Source organism: Dermacentor andersoni, chromosome 9, assembly GCF_023375885.2.
Source record: "Dermacentor andersoni chromosome 9, qqDerAnde1_hic_scaffold, whole genome shotgun sequence".
In the NCBI taxonomy this organism is placed as follows: domain Eukaryota; kingdom Metazoa; phylum Arthropoda; class Arachnida; order Ixodida; family Ixodidae; genus Dermacentor; species Dermacentor andersoni.
Genome location: NC_092822.1, coordinates 91,003,031 through 91,022,673, shown reverse-complemented (window position 1 = coordinate 91,022,673; position 19,643 = coordinate 91,003,031). Strand labels below are relative to the sequence as shown.

At 43.8% G+C, this 19,643-nt stretch overlaps 1 long non-coding RNA gene across 1 annotated transcript; it reads right to left on the bottom strand.

Moving 5' to 3' along the window:
* Nucleotides 1–9,844: 9,844 nt before the first annotated feature.
* LOC140213226 (uncharacterized) lies at nucleotides 9,845–16,898 on the bottom strand. The gene is made up of 3 exons (XR_011890172.1): nucleotides 15,460–16,898; nucleotides 14,324–14,404; nucleotides 9,845–11,997 (listed from the first exon to the last, which is right to left on the bottom strand). It is a non-coding gene; the product is annotated as an uncharacterized lncRNA (long non-coding RNA).
* Between the last annotated feature and the right edge of the window lie 2,745 nt (nucleotides 16,899–19,643).

Here is a 19,643-nt window from a genome sequence, read left to right as displayed (position 1 = left end):
AGCAATGCGTGGCATTATTTGAACTTCTGAGTAGTAGGTGCATGTCTCTTTCTTTTAAAATTCACCCAACTACTCCTTTATTTGCAAGAGCGATTTGATTATTTCCTTTCACAAAAGGTATCAAATCTATAGCAACTCTAAAGCAAATATACAGTGGTATTTCTTGTGCTTCTCTTCTCTGCAAACCATCAGAAAAAATAACTGCATTAAATTTTACAGTACCAAGAAGGTGATGTCTATTACCGCTTCCGCCGCAATGGCTTCGCTCAAGATGGCCACGTGATCGACTCCAACGCATCACTCCAACCGTACATTTTGCAGATACATATTTAGTACCTCGAGTGATGCATTATGATACTTTGCAGGAAAAACTTTAAAACTTGTAGGTAATGATATTTTAGGTGTCCTGAGCGTGAAGAAACCAATTCTCCTCTCTCGGACCATTGTTATGCACATTCGGTCGTGTTCTCAATGGAGATATCGTGGCTCAACCCTGCTTTTTTTTGCAAGTACGCTGTGGCAGTTTGCAGAAAAGTTGGAAATTATTCATTCAAGATTGTGTGAGTAGAGCATTAACGGGTTCGCTGGTTGTATCACTTGAAGAAGTCCTCAGCAGCGATGCAGATGAAAACCCGCAGTGTCCCTGGTTTTCGCCACACAGTTCTCGTCCTTGTAGAGCTACGGAAATGGTGATAGTCCATGTTGATGCTAGTGCTCCTTCGCATTGTACCTCAGAAACTCGCATTAGGTTTATAGTGACACGTGTACTATCAGCGTCAAATGAAATGTGATCAGCGGAGCGTGCGGCCCAAGCATAAGTGGAAGGTATAGTGCGTGCTGTCTAGTCATCACCATTATTTACAGTCGCATACATCTGGCTTAGTCGCACTCCGCAAGTTTGGCGACCGAAAGAATGAATTTGGCGCAGAAGCCGCAAACCGCATGGGCGATTTAATCTCTACCACGGTGCAAACCGCACCACGCACACCGCTGTTCGCGTTTCATTTTCACGCCGATGGCACTTACGGTTTCGGCGCACTGTGCCACAATACTCGCCAGGAACAGCAATGTTTTCCCTTGTTTCATTTTCTACCTTCCAAACATCAGAACCGAAAGAGAGGCAACGTTAAAGAAAAGAAACCAACAAGCTAAACAAAAGAAACAATGCTACATTTAAGCGCAAACAATATTCTCTAGTGCAAAAAAACAAAACTCTGTTCGTTCTGCTTTTGCGGGTCCGCTTCTCTCGAACGATATTCTCTTGATCTGGCCTCGAACCACCAGTCAGTGGTATCCAGACAACCACTCGAGGAGGCGACATAATTGCCAGACCGATGTCGTTCACTTGATCATCCGGAGACGTCATCGTCTACCATCTTCACAATTAAAAAGTGCGAAGTGCGATCTTTGTACCAAGTTGAAAAATTGCCGCAACTAGAAATTAAACGGAACAGTAAAAAATCTTACTTTACTTCTTTGAGAGTGAACTATAACGGCGCAACAAGTCCAAAGAGTGTCGGTTGATTTAACTCTTCGAGCTGTGCACATGGTTCGCCAGTGTGGTAAAGAAAGTGTCACAGTGTCTCCGTGTGCAGACGTGGTTCAAAACAAGGCCAACACCATTTAGTAACAAAGCCCCTTGTATTGAGTAGCTCTTTTTCATAAAATGTAACTTTTCTGAATGACTAAGGTTGCTGTAAACGAGTAGTTTGAGCAGCGACAAACCATACCTCCAGTAAAACGTCGACTCGTTCGTATTGAACAATCTCCTTTTTTTCACTTGTGTGTCATCGCGTCATCTCAGATGCGGTTCATTACGTCTATATCTCGAATATTAGCAGCACCTGTGTGTAGAATGAATCCTTCGGTTTTGGATGAAGAAAGGCAACGAAGAATGTCGCGTCTTCCTATGGAGGCACCGCGACTGAAAGGGTTAGAGGAGGCAGTCTCCGATGTGATGCCAGTTCGACGTCTTTACAGTAATGAGAGTCTAGTGGAGCGTAAGGAAGGCAGTGGGTCGGGAAAAAAAGAGCCGCACTCCGGGTCACATGCGATTTTGTATGTGCTGCACCAGCGTTCATTCTTACGTCAGTGAGTGCACGAGTGACCATGTGGCTACCGATAGAGTGGAAAGCGTAATGACTTGCCTCTGCAAAATTCTTCATACATAATATGTACGGTATTGTGACAAAGAACTGCACATAAGGATTTACAGTGCTTTTCTTTTCCTTCCTTCCAACACTTTGTGTCAAAAATTCCCCTTAGGTAACTCAAAATACATCACTAACTGTGCTCCTAGGCGAAGAACTAAACAACTATGCACCTAGCCGCACATCATCATCATCATCATCGTCATCATCATCATTATCATCATCAGCCTGGTTACGCCCACTGTAGGGCAATGGCCTCTCCCCTACTTCTCCAACAACCCCGGTCATGTACTAATTGTGGCCGTGTCGTCGCTGCAAATTTCTTAATCTCATACGCACGCCTAACTTTCTGGCGCCCCCTGTTACGCTTTCCTTCCCTTGGAATCCAGTCCGTAACCCTTAATGACCATCGGGTATCTTCCCTCCTGATTAAATGTCCTGCCCATGCCCATTTCTTTTTGTTGAATTCAACTAAGATGCCATTAACTCGCGTTTGTTCCCTCACCCAATCTGCTCTTCTCCCTTAACGTTACACCCATCATTCTTCTTTCCATAGCTCGTTGCGTCGTCCTCAATTTAAGTAGAACCCTTTTCGTAAGCCTCCAGGTTTCTGACCCGTAGGTGAGTACTGGTAAGACACAGCTATTATACACTTTTCTCTTGAGGGATAATGGCAACCTGCTGTTCATGATATGAGAATGCCTGCCAAACGCGCCTCAGCCCATTCTTATTCTTCTGATTATTTCCGTCTCATGATCCGGATCCGCCGTCACTCCCTGCCCTAAGTAGATGTATTCCCTTGCCACTTCCAGTGCCTCGATACCTATTGTATATTGCTGTTCTCTTCCGAGACTGTTAAAGGGAAGCTGGAAGGTCTTTCAGAAAAATGAGTGAACATCCGTACATAATGGTTTTCAGCCCTCCAAATTCGAATATCGTATCGAAATTGAGCGAAAGAAAGCGAAAATATATTTTATTTCGACGAAAAGTGCAGCAGCGGACACGCCCAGCTCGCGCGTCTCGTTCCCGCCTGCGATTGGTCGGGCGCCTCGTGACGTCAACTCTAGTAACCAACCGCTGCCGCTACACATGAAGCGCGGTGCCAGGTAGTTTCGTGCAGTTTTTCTGAGACGGTAGTGGAAAATTTAGAGAGACTAAGTTTTTCTGAGGAGTTCGGCGTTACTCCCTACATGTACGAACCGATTGCGAAGAGCTGGCCTCTCGAAGAAGCAAATGATGCAGTGGCGAGCAGTGCTTTCGACGCGAACGAAAGCAAAGTCTTGGGATCTCCTCGTGTTGGAAATGCTCTTTGGTGAGTATGTTTTTTGCAAAGCGATCTAGTGATCTCGCCGATTTTTTGCCGATCTAGTGAGCTCGTTTCCGGTCAAACAAATGTAGTGTTGTGTTCCTGCGTGCCTCCTCGTGGAACGTAAGCGGGGATGCGATCGTCGGCATTTGTGCGCTGTTCAAAGCTGTCGGCAAACTGCAAAGACGGTTTAAACGCGTGAAAAGCTTCCCGGTTCATGTAGTACGTGTAGTGACCTCCATCTGTTGATTACCACGTTGACTACCACTCACGTTGATTACCACTCACGTTGACTACCCCTCTGCATACACGCAGACGCACCAACAAAGGAATGCAGGGTCGATCGAAGCAGATTACGATGGCACGCACGCAGAAACAAGCGCGGTCAGGCACGGTCGCGGACGCTGCGAAGGAACGAAACACCAGAGTTGACGTCACAACACCGCGGTTTCCGGTCTCCGATTGAGTCGTCAGCGTCAGTAGCAGCGCGCGCCATTCGACGGGGGGCGGACCTACAGCGCAATTTCAACCGACGATTACATCTCTCCTAATTGAAAAAAAAAAACCCAAATTTTACCTACGTGGTTTATAAGGTTCCCGCATCCGTATATGAGCGTCTCATTAAATTCGACAGACTCTTCAGCTTCCCTTTATACATTACTTTAGTTACTTTAGGCGCACATCACTTGCGACAAAATGACAAAAAAATGATAAGGTTTTAGGTGACTACTTTCTGATTATGAGACACGCCGTAGTGGAGGACTCCGCAAATTTTGACCACCTGGGGTTCTTTAACGTGCACCTAAATGTTAGTACACGAGTGTTCTCGCCCCCTTAGAAATGGGGCCGCTGTGGCCTGGATTCGATCCCGTGACCTCGGGCTCAACAGCCCAACACCATAGCCACTGAGGAACGACGGCGGGTAGAAAAAATCCAAACCAATGATTTCAATAAATGTAATAAGGGAAATAAATGCCTAGTTTCAAAGTGTACCCAAATGTGTATATCTGAAAGTTGAAGGAAATTATCATAAAAGTCTACTTCTCGCGCTTCAACATATTAAAATGGCTGCGTTGACCGAAAGGGTTGACCTCCGTTAATCGAAAGAACTTGTGGTATTCACCATATTGCGCACGCAAGACTGCGAAACGCGTCTCGCGGGGCAGCCCGCCTGCGATATACCAGAGGAGTTAAAAATGGAGCTGGGCTATAGACTATAGTGCCTAGAATGTACTGACTAGTGTGCCGTGCACGCGCTCTTTTCAATGGAGGAGCGTGGCGCCGCCTGCAATGAATGCCTACGGTGGCCGTCAGACGTCGCTGCCATACGGGTGGGTGCAGACTGCGCGTGTCGTCTGCTTCGCACATCAGTTTCGCAGCGATTGCGTCGGTTTATATGTTTGAATTTTCTCTATCATTTGAGCGTTGGGTGTTTTTTCTTGGTGTTGTCAAAGAGTAAGTGCGTCGCTGCTGTGTTCATGTGCTTGTCATTACGAGAACTATGCGGCGGCGGTGAAAAAAATGCCGACGCTAGAGTGCAAGGAGAGGATCTGCTTTGTGCCGTTCTGTAGAAGCGGTTACCGCACGAACAAAGGGCGTGTATCCTTGTTCACTCCACCATCTGATACGAAGCGGTAGGAGAATGGGCAAGAATGACCAGGAGAACGGACAGAAGGCTGGCACCAAATGATCTGGTTTGTGAAAAACATTTAGAAAATATCATATTCCAGCGTGCGTTCTCTATCACCGTGAACGGCGTTGGCCACGACATTCCCCGCCATAAAACACGCCTGAAACCTTACGCCATACCAAAGATATTTCCTGAGTATCCTAAGCATGTACCTTGTGAGTGCCAGGAAAAATAAAATAAAGAAAGAAGGAGCCGTAGCGCTTTGAACTACTGTACTGTAGGTTATGTTGCACGAAAGATCACTGCCAAACATTCTCGACCATAGTGTGCAGGCTTAATTCCTTTGCGTAAGTAAAGCGGAAGCTAGGGCCGACGCTGCTTCATATTGCACTACCCGTTTTGACAATGGATCGAGGCCTTGTATTAATCAGACCTTGTGAACCACTGTGAAGGCCATGGAAGATGTTTTTACTGTGTTGTTTAGCAAAAACAAGTTACATGTAGCGAGTCTAGCTGATTTTTCACGTCAGCTCTAGACATTGGCCTCTTCACGACTAGGGTGTACAGAGCATGAAAAACCAGCTTCGACAGCAGTTGTAAACTTCTATGTTTTCCTGAGGTTTCGGTTTTTGTAAAAGGCATCAACAAAGAGAGGGAAGCGCAAAGGCAACGGCAGAAGTTCCTTAAATTGCGTCACTGCCACTAGGTCTATCTTCTTCATGTATGTGTACATTATCACATATCTAGTGCTGTCTTGTGCCTGCATTTGACTGTTGTTACGCTTGAATAAATTTTTGGTACGCTCAAATGAAAGATATGTTCATTGTTTTCGTTCACGTATATGAGAAATAGAGAAATCTGCACGTATTTACCTAGTATAAAATGTGTATAGTACACAGACCACCACAGTTCATTTTACCGGCTAATATATTTACTCACTACCATACCCTCGGGGCCCAATGGGCATTATGAGGGGATGAGTACATGGTTTGCAAACAATCAAAAACATTCAAACCTTTGAGGACAACAGTAAGATAAATAGGCAGAAACAGCAGCAAATAAAATTAAAGGAACAGCGAAATTCGAGTCATTTAAAAAGATGATCGGTTACAATGGCCTTGAATGGTTATGCATTAATATACCATTTGTAGAACAGTAACGTAACCTTAAAATTCACTTACTTTATTAGAATAAAAAATGCTCTCCTTAAAATAATTATGCTGCCATCATCGCTAGAATAAAAAACAAGTGTCCTTACCTATCGCCTAAAACACACTAAGGCGAGCGCCTTGTAAAGCCTAGTGTAATCCACCCTAATCCTCCTTCATCCGCTCTAATCCACGTTAATCCGCCTAGTTCACCTTAATCCAATCATTACTCCATAATTAAATTTGCTAAACATTAATAATCTGTTATACACACTCTAAAAACTAAGGGAGTGCCGGGCACTCTCTTTGAGGGAGTAGCTGCTTGTCCCATATTTCACTCTCTTTTCGAGAGTAGATCGACCCTCTTTGAGAGAGAGTAGGTCAACTCCTCCTGACAGAGTTTTGTTACTCCACTGCAAGGGATTGCTAGTACTCTTCCGCAGAGTGATAATACTCTTCCCACAGGGAGTGCTAGTACTCTTCCGCAGAGTGCTAATACTCTCCCCGCAGGGTTAATAGTACACCGCCAGACCGAGTACTTCTACTCCCCCAAACAGAGTGCTTGTACTCCTTCAGAACAGAGTGCTAGTACTCTTCCCAATACCCTCTTAGCCAAGTCCTGATGTCCGCATGCAGGCAGGAAATCAGATCAAATTAGGGTCGCTGATATACTGTTCCCTAGGCGACTCCTCAGAGACACTGGCCCGATTCCAAGCGGCCTTCAGAATAGGCGTGAGCAAAGTTATGCAGGATTTTAAAGTCATTTTTTCCTGGCTATTTGCTGCCTACCGTGAGGCGTGACTGCTCTGAAGCGGCCTATGCGTATGCGTCACGAACGCCACTAAGGAGAAAAAAAAAAGCGATTTAACACTTAATCTGCAAATATCTTCGCAAATTACACAATCAGGAGTCACACAATCTAATTAGAATACAATTGTCAAGGGAATCACATACTTATCAAGAATCACAATGCTCTATACGTCATGTGAATTCGAACCCGCGTACACTCGCATTTGTACAATTCAGAACACACATCATAACCATTACACCACAGCGCCGCCACGCCCAGTCGTGTTCTTTTAGAGCTTATATATATACCAAACGTATTTGATGAATCGGCTGTGGTGGGTGGGGTTTCTCTGCAGTGTGCTGTGCTGTTGTGTACTGGAATACGTGTGCGTTTGCATCATTTCCATTCCTTGCTGCGACTAACGAAGGAAGACAACGTAGACGACAACGTGAGAACTATTCACGGCTTGTCGTCACTGCAGGAAAATAACAAATGTGCCGTTCAACTCATGATCGAATGCTTCTCCAGTCCATGTTCTCCAAAATACGCGGATCCAAAGTATTGCGCCAACCATCCACGTATGTGAATTTAATTAGCGCGTATACTGGTGAGCAACTGCGACGCCCGTACCAGGCATTTCGACGTGCCTCACGCTGCCGTGTAGGCGTTCTCTTTAAGTGCATTAGTTTAGAGTTTGGTTCAGTCCGCTGTGAGCTGTTGTCCTGCATTAGCAGCGGATAGTTAGCGTTTTGAAGCGCATGCATTCCAGCATTTGGAGGCTGCTTATGCCGATAGCCGCGTCAAATGCATTGGCACGCATGTTTAAATGACTAATGTGTCCACTTGTTACGCGTGCACTGCTCGTATCCTGTGGCAGTGCTCGTTCTAAAAGCTTCGAAGACCATCTACACTCATGCGTGTGTTCAATTTATATATGCACAGGATGGACTTGCCGGCTAATTGGTTGAGCATTTTAGAAGAAACAGCGCAACACAAGGACGACGCAAAAACATGCCACACCACGAAGCGCTGGTGTGGTTGATGCTTTTTTTCGTCCTTGTGTTTGCGCTGTTTCTTCTTCCACGATACACGCACACCACAGGTACGCGAAAGTTTAGGAGCATAAGTGGTTAACTCTGTTTTCCCCGTTTTCTCTCAGTGTCAATGGCACAGTACGTTGCCCTGAATTGTGCACGCTTACCCCCATATGCAGAAATGCATCATAACTTGAAGCCCATGCTTGACTTGATCTAAACGACGCAAGTAGTGAACGCACCAAAAGAAAGGCAGTGAGCGTCTTGGGGGACGTTCGCACCAGGCGTCGTTTATATCAAGTCAAGCATGAGCTTTGTATTAAGATACATTTCTGAATACGGGGGCTAGACATCTGATTCTTCCATAAAATGTCGAAGAAACGCCCGCCAAAACCAGGCACATTCGTAAACTTAACTAGGCAATACGAAGCTCCATAGAAAAAAAGAAGAGTGGTATTAAAAGCTTTCAGTGATTTTCTTTACTCCAAAATAGTTGCGCTCTCGTGGCTTCACTGTACAGAGATAGTGCAGCGTTAGCTAGAAAGCATGAATTTCCCAACTCCATGCCAAAATAAGCTTGTAAAATTATTTAGGTGCTAGAATCCAGGGTTTGTAGCGATCCTTGAAAATCCTTTATTTCTAAAATGCCATTTTCAAGGCATTGAAAACCCTTGAATTTTTAGAAGTACTGGAAAGTCCTTAAACTTGTACACTTGGCTTGACTTAGCAGACATTGCCAAGCGCTTTTTTTCCCTTCTGTGACACTCTTTCGCATGTCACAGAAAATCGTCTCTGGAGGTAATAGAAGGAAAGCGCGATCCTTAAAGTTGAAATTACAAAGGAGCTGCAGATACCAGTTTTATGCACATGGAACCGGCGACAAATGTGCTTGGAGGAGCAGAAGCAGGAAGCTCAACTGTTGAGGCATTCGAAGAGAAGCCGTGAAGAGTAAATGGAGAGCGACAGACACAATAAAAAGAAATTAGAAATGACTATTGCTTATTTGATGGTGAAAAAAGCTGAGGCAACAGATGACATCACATACACTGTCAAACCAAACAGTATTCAAAAACTGCAAATGTTGCAGGTCCAAGTAGTTAATTGTGCTATTGCAGAAAAACTTTGAGCGCTTTCTTGAAATGCTTCCTTGTGTGCGTTTAGTGGTGGGCGGTGAAAGGCAAATTATCAGTCTTTCAAATGTTTGAAATCACTGAAATGCGATTTGTTTTTCTTTTGTTTGCATTAAAGTTAACGGTGTTCTTGAACAAGTTATTGCCTGTCCAAACTACTACACACATTGCACGAGGTCCTTGAAGTTACTGTGTCGGGGCCTCGAAAGTCCTTGAAAACCATTGAATTTTTTTCTTCAATATTGCTACGAACAACTGTCATGGAGTAAAAACCTTGGCTGAACAGGGGCTTATACGCAGAGCACAGGAAGACTAGAAATGCAGTAGTAGGCATGGAGGGCCCTGAAAAAAATGTGCCACATCCGCTCGTCTGCCTTATGTTTCTGCACCGACTGTCGCATTTTTAATAGAAGTGCACTTTCTGTTCTACTCCAATAAACGCAACATTACGAACTCCAGTGTGGGGCAGTCCTTCAGCCAGTGCAGAACTTTTTCTGTACATCCGAGTCAGCTCTGTCATTTTTCCAGCATTGTAGTAGAAGATTTGTTAAACTGGTTTAGCAGAATATGAGCAGTATACTCTTAAATTAGCTGTTTATTTGTATGCACAAGTGGAGGTCCTCAGTTTGGTTGCATGACAAATTGCCATACCTCAATAGATACAAGAAACAATTTTATTACAGTTTAATAAAATCCAAAAAGTAATAATCACAACAATATAATGACATACATTTCTTTTGGTACGTATACAGCCCATGTCTTGGCAGTGTATAAATTCAACTATACACCGCAAGTACTGTGTCCTGATCACTATTATTCACATGTGTAAAACCATCACAGCAATTCAACAAATATCACAGTAATTAGTGACATACACTTTGTAACTGCTTTACATGAGCATAATGTATACAAATGGTCCCTGTGTACCTACACATGACTAGTGCCACCCGAGTACTATTACTCACAGGTGTAAAACCAACAAAGCAGTTCTTTAAAAATATCACAGCGCTTAGTGACGTACATGCTGTAACTCCCTTGTAGAAACTTAATACAAACACGTGAGGACACAGAAAGCTAGCAGTGGGCATACATGGGAATACCACCGCCTCAATACTAATTCACAAGTGTAAAACCAACCAAGCAGTTCTTTAAAGAATATCACAATGCGTAGTGACATACATTTTCTAACCAGCTTATATAAGCTTTATACAAACATGAGAACATACACAAAGCTAGCGGTGCACCCACATAGAAGTGCGGCCATCTGAACACGATTATTTGCAAGTGTAAGCTCAACAGAACAGTTCGTTATAGTGACGCACATTTTGTAACTGCCTTATACAAGCTTAGTGCAAGCACAAGAATGCAGAAAAATATAAATTAAAAACTTGCTCTATGCATACACAAACAGATCAACACAAATGGTAAACACCGCTTTGAAGACAAATGTGACTGTGGCAAAGCGCAGTGCTGTGCCGGTTGAAATTGCCACCCACAAAAGTATTGAGCAATGCTTAAACCACAGGCAATAAAGTGCTGAAAGACTGCGTCTCTAACGTAACTATTTTACTTCAAATTTCTTGAATATAGGGCTCGCTTGCAGATAAGGCATCTGATCCAACTGACCTGATTTTACACCTGCTACATGCATACAATGCACTCAGATATAACTGGTAATAATAATTATAAAAGACATTTAAAAACTTGATAGTATGATGAAGATGCATGACTAGAAAAGTTCTGTCCCCCTCGTACTTGTTAAAAAGGTGTAAGTACGACACATGTTCTTTTTTTCCTCAATTTTTGCATTAATGGACAGCCGAGAACCTCGAACCGACAAAAAAAAAAGATACTGCTATGTTAATAGTGTTATAATTTTTTGTGAAAGCTTTTTTACAGACAACTTGCAGTCTCGTTTCTGGAGGTTGAGCTGTATCTTGCAAAATAACTTGAAAAGTGGTCACATGGGAGCATGACACTATATCATAGTGTTAGTTTCAGTTGACTCTCTTGCCCTACAAGTCGCTGCTCACTGTGGCCAGTGATGCAACAGCAGTATCTGTGTGATTTTCATCACACTTCTGTCCTATGCCATTCTTACCAGAGTTGGCGGCACATAGATGCCCAAATTTCGATAGTGTTGCTTTCTCAGGTGGTTGCTTTTGATTTGCTCAATATCAGTTGGCACTTCAGCTGCATCAAACTTCTTTTTTACCTCTTCAACAACAACATCAACAACAATCTTATGACACCGGTGTTGTCCTTCTAGTTGCCTACAAAGACCAGTCAATCTAGGAACAACACTGACAGTCTCTACTATCTTGTAATGGGGGAGAGGTGTGTCCCACCATGTGTTCCACATTGTTGTCACTATGTGGGCTGGCTGGGGAGGCAACAACTGTAATATGTTTGCATTTGCATATATTAAAGTGATGCTTGTACTGTGTTATAACACCTAACTTAGTCTTGCACTTGCTGCACAATAACACTGGCTCACAGTCGTGGTGAAAAGCTTTTGTATGTTGAGCAAATGAGTTGTATCCACTACAAAAAAAGTCAGTGATAGCACACATGTTGCTCTACCAGGCCTGGTGTGGTTCCTTCTGACACTGCTGCTGATGCTGACGCGCTGCTGCTTGCCTCGTACACTGTTGCAGCTGCAGTAGACATGGCAGTCTGTATCTATTGCTGCCGTGTCATCTGTCATGGTAACTTCCATGTGGTATCGGGCTCACTTCTGCAACAGAGATGTTGTTTGCCCCTTGAGGGCTCTCATGATCAGGGCCAATAATTTCGTAGGCATTGTCGCCTGCATCGAAGAACCAATAAGAACAGCATGAATTAATAAACATAGCTCTAAAAAGTACGGACATCAAGACTTAACCACAAACTTTGCACATACGTGACTGGGCTTAATGAATAATACTTGCAGGAGGAGTTACACAATTGTTTGTGTATATTACAGTAAAGCCTCATCAGAAGATATTCAAGAGGCATGGGAAACATGTCTCTCGAAACCAAAAATTTTGAGACACTGAGGAGCCAGACTAGATCACTTTATTATGCATCATCATTAAAGTATGTTTTGATATATCTGAAGGAATAAATGCTCAGGATGGCTTAAAGGGCTCCTAAACCACTTCTCGACATTTTTTGAACATTTCAAGTAAAGACGCGTATCGAAATCAGAATGCCGTCACGATCGACGAAGCCAAATGCCAGAGTGCGTAGTACTGCCGGAGCACCACAATATGAAGAAAATGACCCCGTGTGCCTCTCTGGACCTATCCTGCACCCCCCAGTTTGTCCTGACGTCACCAGGCTGTCTCTGATGATGTCACCAGTTTCCGGTGCTGTCGATTGGTCGAACGAAAGTGTACGACTGCCGGCAAGGCCTGCAAGCAAATACACACACTCCTTCTTCCTCGTCGCGTTGCGCGCGATGCCATTGTGGGCAGCCAATGGGGGCAAAGAACAGAAACGCCAACAGAAGGGTCTCCCTTTGAGGCTCTTCAACACGAGTCACCATACAGTTCCGTTGTATTAGCGCCACCCCTCACAGGACGACGAGCCAGCGCGGCAGCAACAGAGCTCGTTGGTGTTGGCCTGTCCCGTAACATTTGGAGGTGTACTAGGCAAGGAAAAGACGATACTGTCCATATGGTGTGTACCAGATGAAAGAGTAAAATGAGTGGGGACTACTTTTCAATAATCAAACACACCTAGCTCCACTATTACTGCACCGTTTCGAAAAATTCTCGTGGCTACCTGTTCATTGCCTTATTGTGTAGAACTGCAACACCGCAACTAAATTTCAACCTCGGTGGTTTAGGGGCCCTTTAAAGAAGACATTCACAGCTTTTTAGTGACTGTAGATTGTGTTAGCTTCCTTCCAAACTTCTGGAATTTAAACACTTCACTTTGCAAGCCTTGTTGCTCGCAGTACCTTTGAGGTGCTCTTAGACGCTCGTCAGCTTTAACTGCCGACACTTTCTGCCCTGCACTGTCCTCGTTGCCCTCCTTTTCTGGTTCATGCTAGAAGAGACATGCGCGATTGACTTGTGTAAGGATTGCGTGATCTTTACGCCCTTCGGAGCACACAAGGTGCACAAAGTGAATGTGTCTGGGTTGTGTCCCTTGGAAGTAGTGAATACTTAAAAAGTCATCCTTAGTAACAAAGGTGTCTCTTGTATACAGTATTGTTAACGTGGCAAACATCGGAAAACCAACCAAACCATTTTCAGATGTCTCTTACAACCAAGTGCATCTTGTAATGAGATTCTACTGTACTGAATATTTTTCAACTATGGATCATCTGCATGTACATATAGTCACAAAGACATGTTGTGTGGAATGGCGAATCGGGAAACAGTTCGTACTCTTACTTTTTGTCCCTAACATAAGCAGCTGATAACAATATGATAAAAAAGCAGGCAATGAGGCTAGAATGGAACATAATCCTTCAGCTCTTAACAGTTTTTTGGGCCCACATCATTCCCTCATATGACATAAGGAAACAACTTGATTGCAGTAATGGCTGCATGTGATCTGAGTTGATTGAAACAAACTATACGTAAGGTTGTCCTGTATGTAATTTTATCAGAGTGCTTTTTAGATGTCCTGCTGGTGATCCTGGCTGCGCGATGCTTCTCATGCTTTTTGGCACAATTCCTTTTTTCCACTCCACTTTTTTTTCAGATTTTCTCCCCTTTCCCTTCCCCCTTGTGTAAAATAGCACACTTGAAGTATCAAATCTGTTGAACTAACGTGTGTATCAAACCTGTTAACATGTGTGCTTCTCTGTGGTCTGTGTTGTATTTTTGCGCTGCACAATTCAATTCAAGATGAAAGATGGAACGTCCCTGCCTTTAGTTTATTGTGTGTGTGTGTGTGTGTGTGCGTGCGTGCGTGTGTGTGTGTCATGTTTTGAAATATATGTACATTCAGGAGTGCCTGCATGCCCTTCTCTCCTGCTCCAGTGACGAAAAGGAGAGCCTATTTATGTACCATAGTAAAAAATTCAAAGGTTTTCGCTGTGCCCATTACATCCCTTATCATATGGATCTGTCACAATACAGAGTAGCAGTGGTCCATAATACTAGCCCATCCCAACATAATTATAAATTAACACATACCGACATGCTGCGAAACAGCTGTTGCAAAGCCGCTGGTGAAGGCAATTTCCGCAGCACTGCAGTGGTACAGCCGAGTTCCACCTGTATATTGACAAATCCATATGCGTGTTAGCAACTCAGTAGTTGCTGATGGTTTCATAAGCTTTACACTACACAATAAAGTAATCTAGACAACTTTGTTGGAATAAATGCACATAATTAGGACACCACTTAAACACTAACACGATTAATTGCCCCCAATCTCTCACTCACTAAGGGATAATACTACTGAAACATCGGTGGAGAGCTCAGATTAACACAGCCCATAAAGGACAAGCGTTCTTTGAGGAAAACAGCTATAACAGCGGTTAGTTTTCTCGATCATTTTATGTGGTAGCTTTGATTTAAATGTCATGCAGTACTATAAAATATGAAGTGCCGCATTTCTAGCAGCAGAAGGCGTCGTCAGGCTCATGGTACAACAGATTTTTGCACTGTTTGTCAGTGAGCCGACACATACAAAGAAAACCGAATTCACACATACATATACAGTGTCAAGTGCACTTCTCCTTCTGAAAACGCAGCCACCAGTTCCAATGTTGCTGAAAGGAAAGGTTATATAAAGTGCGAGACTGCATGGAACTGCCACTTATGACTGTAAATGTATGGTCTGCGGATTGCAGAGGTAGTCACATGCTATTTCTAGTCTCTTTTAGAAGCATTACTAAAGAATAAATTAAAATCTATTCATAAGTCACGAATTTCATGCATCCACAGTTTGGCTAAATAACCTGTGAGAAAAAGACATGTTTACCTGCAATATCAACCTTTTTTCCTGCTGCAAAACTTTCCTTCGAATTAATGAAATAACTTTACAGCGTCATAATGCGTTTCTCGCAACTGCTTGCCGGCAGTGGCGAGTTAGTGTTTATATCCGACTCATTGGGCGACAATACTGCCAAACACAAATGCTTCACGAACACGAGAACACGTCCCTCGCAGAGGATAGCAACCATATATGCCTCTGTGAGACATGATCGCACCTTTGTGGTCAAAATGTACATTAGAACGACAACACCATCTCATTAGAAAAAAAAGCCTCCGTACAAGGCAGCCACCAGCTGCATTATGTGAAATTGCAACTGATGTCCACTTACTGGTGGCCTGTGTTTGAGTCACTTTTGGCAGTTGACTGGGTGCTGAGAAATGCACGTCCTGGGTTGTCCCTGCAAAACATACAGGGTTATGTCAAATGTTGAAAATATATATATGCCGGCATTTCATCAGTCGCAAAACAAACGAGTAAACTAATAAACAACTGTAATGTAAACAGAGTGCACATCATAAGATAGGCTGTCAACTGTTAATGCATTACGCAAAAAACCTAATGCATAGGAAAGACTATATGTATACAGACGAAGCTGACACACAATTTAATTCGCTCTAGGTTTTTCCGTGCAGTATATTCAAGTTATTATGTCTCGTGGTTAGAGAAAAATTAGTGTAAATTACGAACTAAATTATCTACCCTGGGAACTTTTCTTCAATATGCACCTGTGCGCGCTTCGAACGAGTAGCGTTGTAAAATTTAAGTACATGGCATTTAACATATGTGCTGAACACGGATTTCCTTTGCCCTGTGTCGTGTACAGTGAGCTACGTATATCTGCCCCCCCCCTTTTTTTTTTGTACTAGCCATACTGCGTGCCACTGCACCTATACGCACGTCAATAAACCTCACGACACAGAAATAAAAAAAGCGCCAATCACCCATGCCTGCATGTTGTAGTAGGCCTAACCTAACCAAGCATGGGCTGTTGCTTTTTATAGTAAACACAGGCACCGTGCTCATTGCAAGTATGTATCATGTCGCTAAGCAAATATGCAATTTCATTGTACCACTATTTTTTTATCACATGGATATATCTGTTGAGAGGCAAGACAAAAAGCAGTCACTTCTCAGAACTAATCAGCTTTCTTGAAACACATTTTTAACTTTTCCATGACACTTGCTGCTATGTGTTTGTCTCCAGAGAGCATACTTGATTTGACTTTCCAATCAGAGACATTACATAAATATACCATGTTAAGATGACTGCCTGGAGCACGTGAGAATTTTCATCTTCGTGTAACATACTGTATCTTGATTTTGTTGACATTTGGTCAAATGGTACACCCAATATACCCACATACAAGTTTTCTTGTCCAAATAACATGCCAATGTATTTTGATTTTTTGGCATTGGCTCCTCTACACTACGTGAAGTCGCGCTGCACTGGCTCTTTCACATCCTCGTGTCCCTGCAGCTGCCTTCTTGCGTTATATAAAGCGGGTGCCTGAAAAATATAGTATGCAAAAGTCAACACAAGGGCATGGTGCAAAACAACATCAAGACAGTCAAGGCCATGGCAATAAAAAAGTCTTAGCTCTTAGTCTTCCTAGTGAAATGCATGCAAAACATCCAAATGACTGCAACAGTCAACTGCTAAACTAACTTCAATTTTTAGATTTAAGCAAAAAAACAAATAAACCACAGTTCATCCTTGTTTTTCATGAATGTTAGAATACTCCTGCTAATGAATAGAATATTGGTCATTTTCAGACGTCATACGTCTGTCATGAGTCTGGTGTATCGCAAACACCACTTGTGACACATCCTAAGCACGTGCCCAGTGTGCCCCCCCCCCCCCCCGCACCATCCCTGGTTGTGCCACTGCTGAAGCCATAATTTGAGGATTATAGCTGCAAACATGCTGCTCAGTAGGGATGAAAATATTGTCCTTCAGCTTAATGGATATATGAATGTGCCTATAAAAAAGTGCAACAAGGCTTGTTATGGCAAGCTTACCCACATTTCAATACTAACAAGTTCACTGCGGCATGCATCTAAGCTTACTAAAAGGCATGAACTTATTTTCATGCATGAGGTGCGCAGTGAAGTTCATTTTTGACAAACCCGACTACTGCTGCAGTTTGAAATCTAGCATTTTATATTCTTGTAGGCATGTAAAAGTTGCAGTTAAACCGCAGTTATTAGTGTATTACACCAACCTATTGTTCTGTGTACGACAGACTGGTAACACGGAATTAAAGCAACATTTTATTTTGATATTTTATTTCTCTACCAAAAATATTCAAGCGATAAACACATCTTGATCTGCCATGCTATAGCAAAATGCACACATTACGCTTGTAACCCCCAGAGGAAGGCTGATTTAGCTGTTCATATGACACAACTCTGACACGCCAACTCATATTAGCAAATGCACAGGCATGTCCAAAACAATAAGCGTATCTAAGCGCCCCTGCGATTGTAATTCCACACAGCAGCCGTTATATTCGATGCCGATGCGTAACTAGCTGCTCGACAATTCACCGAGTTTGTAGACATAAGCATACTTTCAGTTTCGCACCGTGCACGAAAACCGCAACAGGAGACAAAACCAGACCTATAATCACACCATTTCAACATGAGCAAAAACAGTTCAGTCTTAGGGATAAACACTGTGAGAGCGATTTAGTGCGCGACGGCGACGAGCGACGGCTTCGAGCGACAAAACGGGCCGTCGCTTGAACAGATGGCTCGGTTCTGGAAATCTAGAAATCGTCGCTCTTCGCCCAGAAGTGCTATGAGCGACTAGCCAATAGCGCGAAGCCGGAACTGGATGTACATACATCGCTCAAATACTACCTATTGTCGCTCGGAACGAGCAAATGATTCAATTTTTATACGTGCAAGGATAAGAACGTACTGCAAGACCTCCGGAAATATTTTATGCTAATTTTTATAGTAAAATACATCAACGTAAATTACTAAAGCACGCGTCACGCGTGACTGCAGCCCTCATGCCGACAACACCGGGGAGGCGTCGCTGAAAATCGTCGCTCGCACGGAGTACGACTTGTAGGCGACGAGCGAACGCGACCGCCATCTCCGTCGCGTCGCTTGTAGCTGCCGCGCGCAAGATCGCTTATTTGGGGTGTATACTTTTTTCAGCATAAAACATGGATTCCTCATGCGTTTTCAGTAAGTTCAAGATAACGCGCCCAACTGACCTCTTGCAGCATGCAGCTGAATGCCAGCGCCAAAGTTTCTAACTAGCACTGGTGCTGCACGTAACTTCAGTGGTCGCAGATTCCCCCTGCGTGAGACACCGTCAAGCGCGCGGTTTATTTATAAAAAAAAAACATGCTACCAGCAAAATGACGCCTTCTGTTATGTGATTCCTTAGTTCAACAGCGTTCCGTACACAGTAGACTGCCAAACTGAATAAATTCAAACACACAAAACGCACGCTAATCACGCTCCGCATAGGCTCGGAATCACGGGCTGGTGAACTAACCATTTTAAGCGTCCTCTCGCCTGGCGTCTTATTGAACATACCATAGTTCTGGCAGCGTTTGCGATTTTTAAAGCTCTTACGGACAACGGCAAAGTGATAAAATCACATGCAGTTATCGCGACGACTGGCTTTTTCGATTGACATCGAGAGACAGCACGTACGCCTAGTCCTTTGTCAATCGCGTCGGCTAAGCGCAGCGACGACTTCCTGGCGATAGGATGACATATACGGAGAATGTGCACCTAAGTTAGAATTCACTTACCGTGGAGGATTTGTTGTTATATCCAAGGCATGACGAACGACTGTCGTGTTTTCGTGGCGACGCGAGATGGCTGACATACGATCTCCCTTGGCTGGCCTTTGCTGCTGCTGTGCTGCTCGGCGGACGGTCCTCTTTCTCCGTTGCTGTGTTCTTCCGCGGTCTTGAGCGCGCGCGCGCGCGGTGGAGCCACTCTGAGTGAAAAAGTAGAGCGCTCGCTACGCGTTCCTTTGAACTGCGGCGGCCTGTTCTCTTAGAAGCAAAACGATGTGTTCTTTGCTCAGCGTGCATGAATGATACATTGCCATGTTCGGGGCCAGCCACCTACAGTTGAAGCAGAGGATTACGCTACGTTTTGTTTTCTATTGCCGCAAGAGTCTCTCTTTTCTATTGTCGCAAGAGTCTTTTTACTCTCTCTTTCTGAAGGGGAGAGTGAAAAGCACATTTCACTCTCTCCTTGGTGACAGAATGAACAATGCATTTCACTCTCCTGGACATTTTGCGAGAGTAAAACGACGCTTTGAAGAGTGAACCGGCAGCTTCACTCCTGCGATACCCTTCCTAGTTTTTAGAGTGCACGGCTGGAGATGCTTTGGTTCGCTTCTGGCCTTCCTTGGGTCGGGGTATGGTCGTGTGATGTGGTCGTGTGACCATAAAACGGCGCCATAATTTCCGCCGCTTCAAGGTCGTGCCTCATAACACGACCTTGAAAAATGGAGATCTAAGGCTTCTCCCTTAA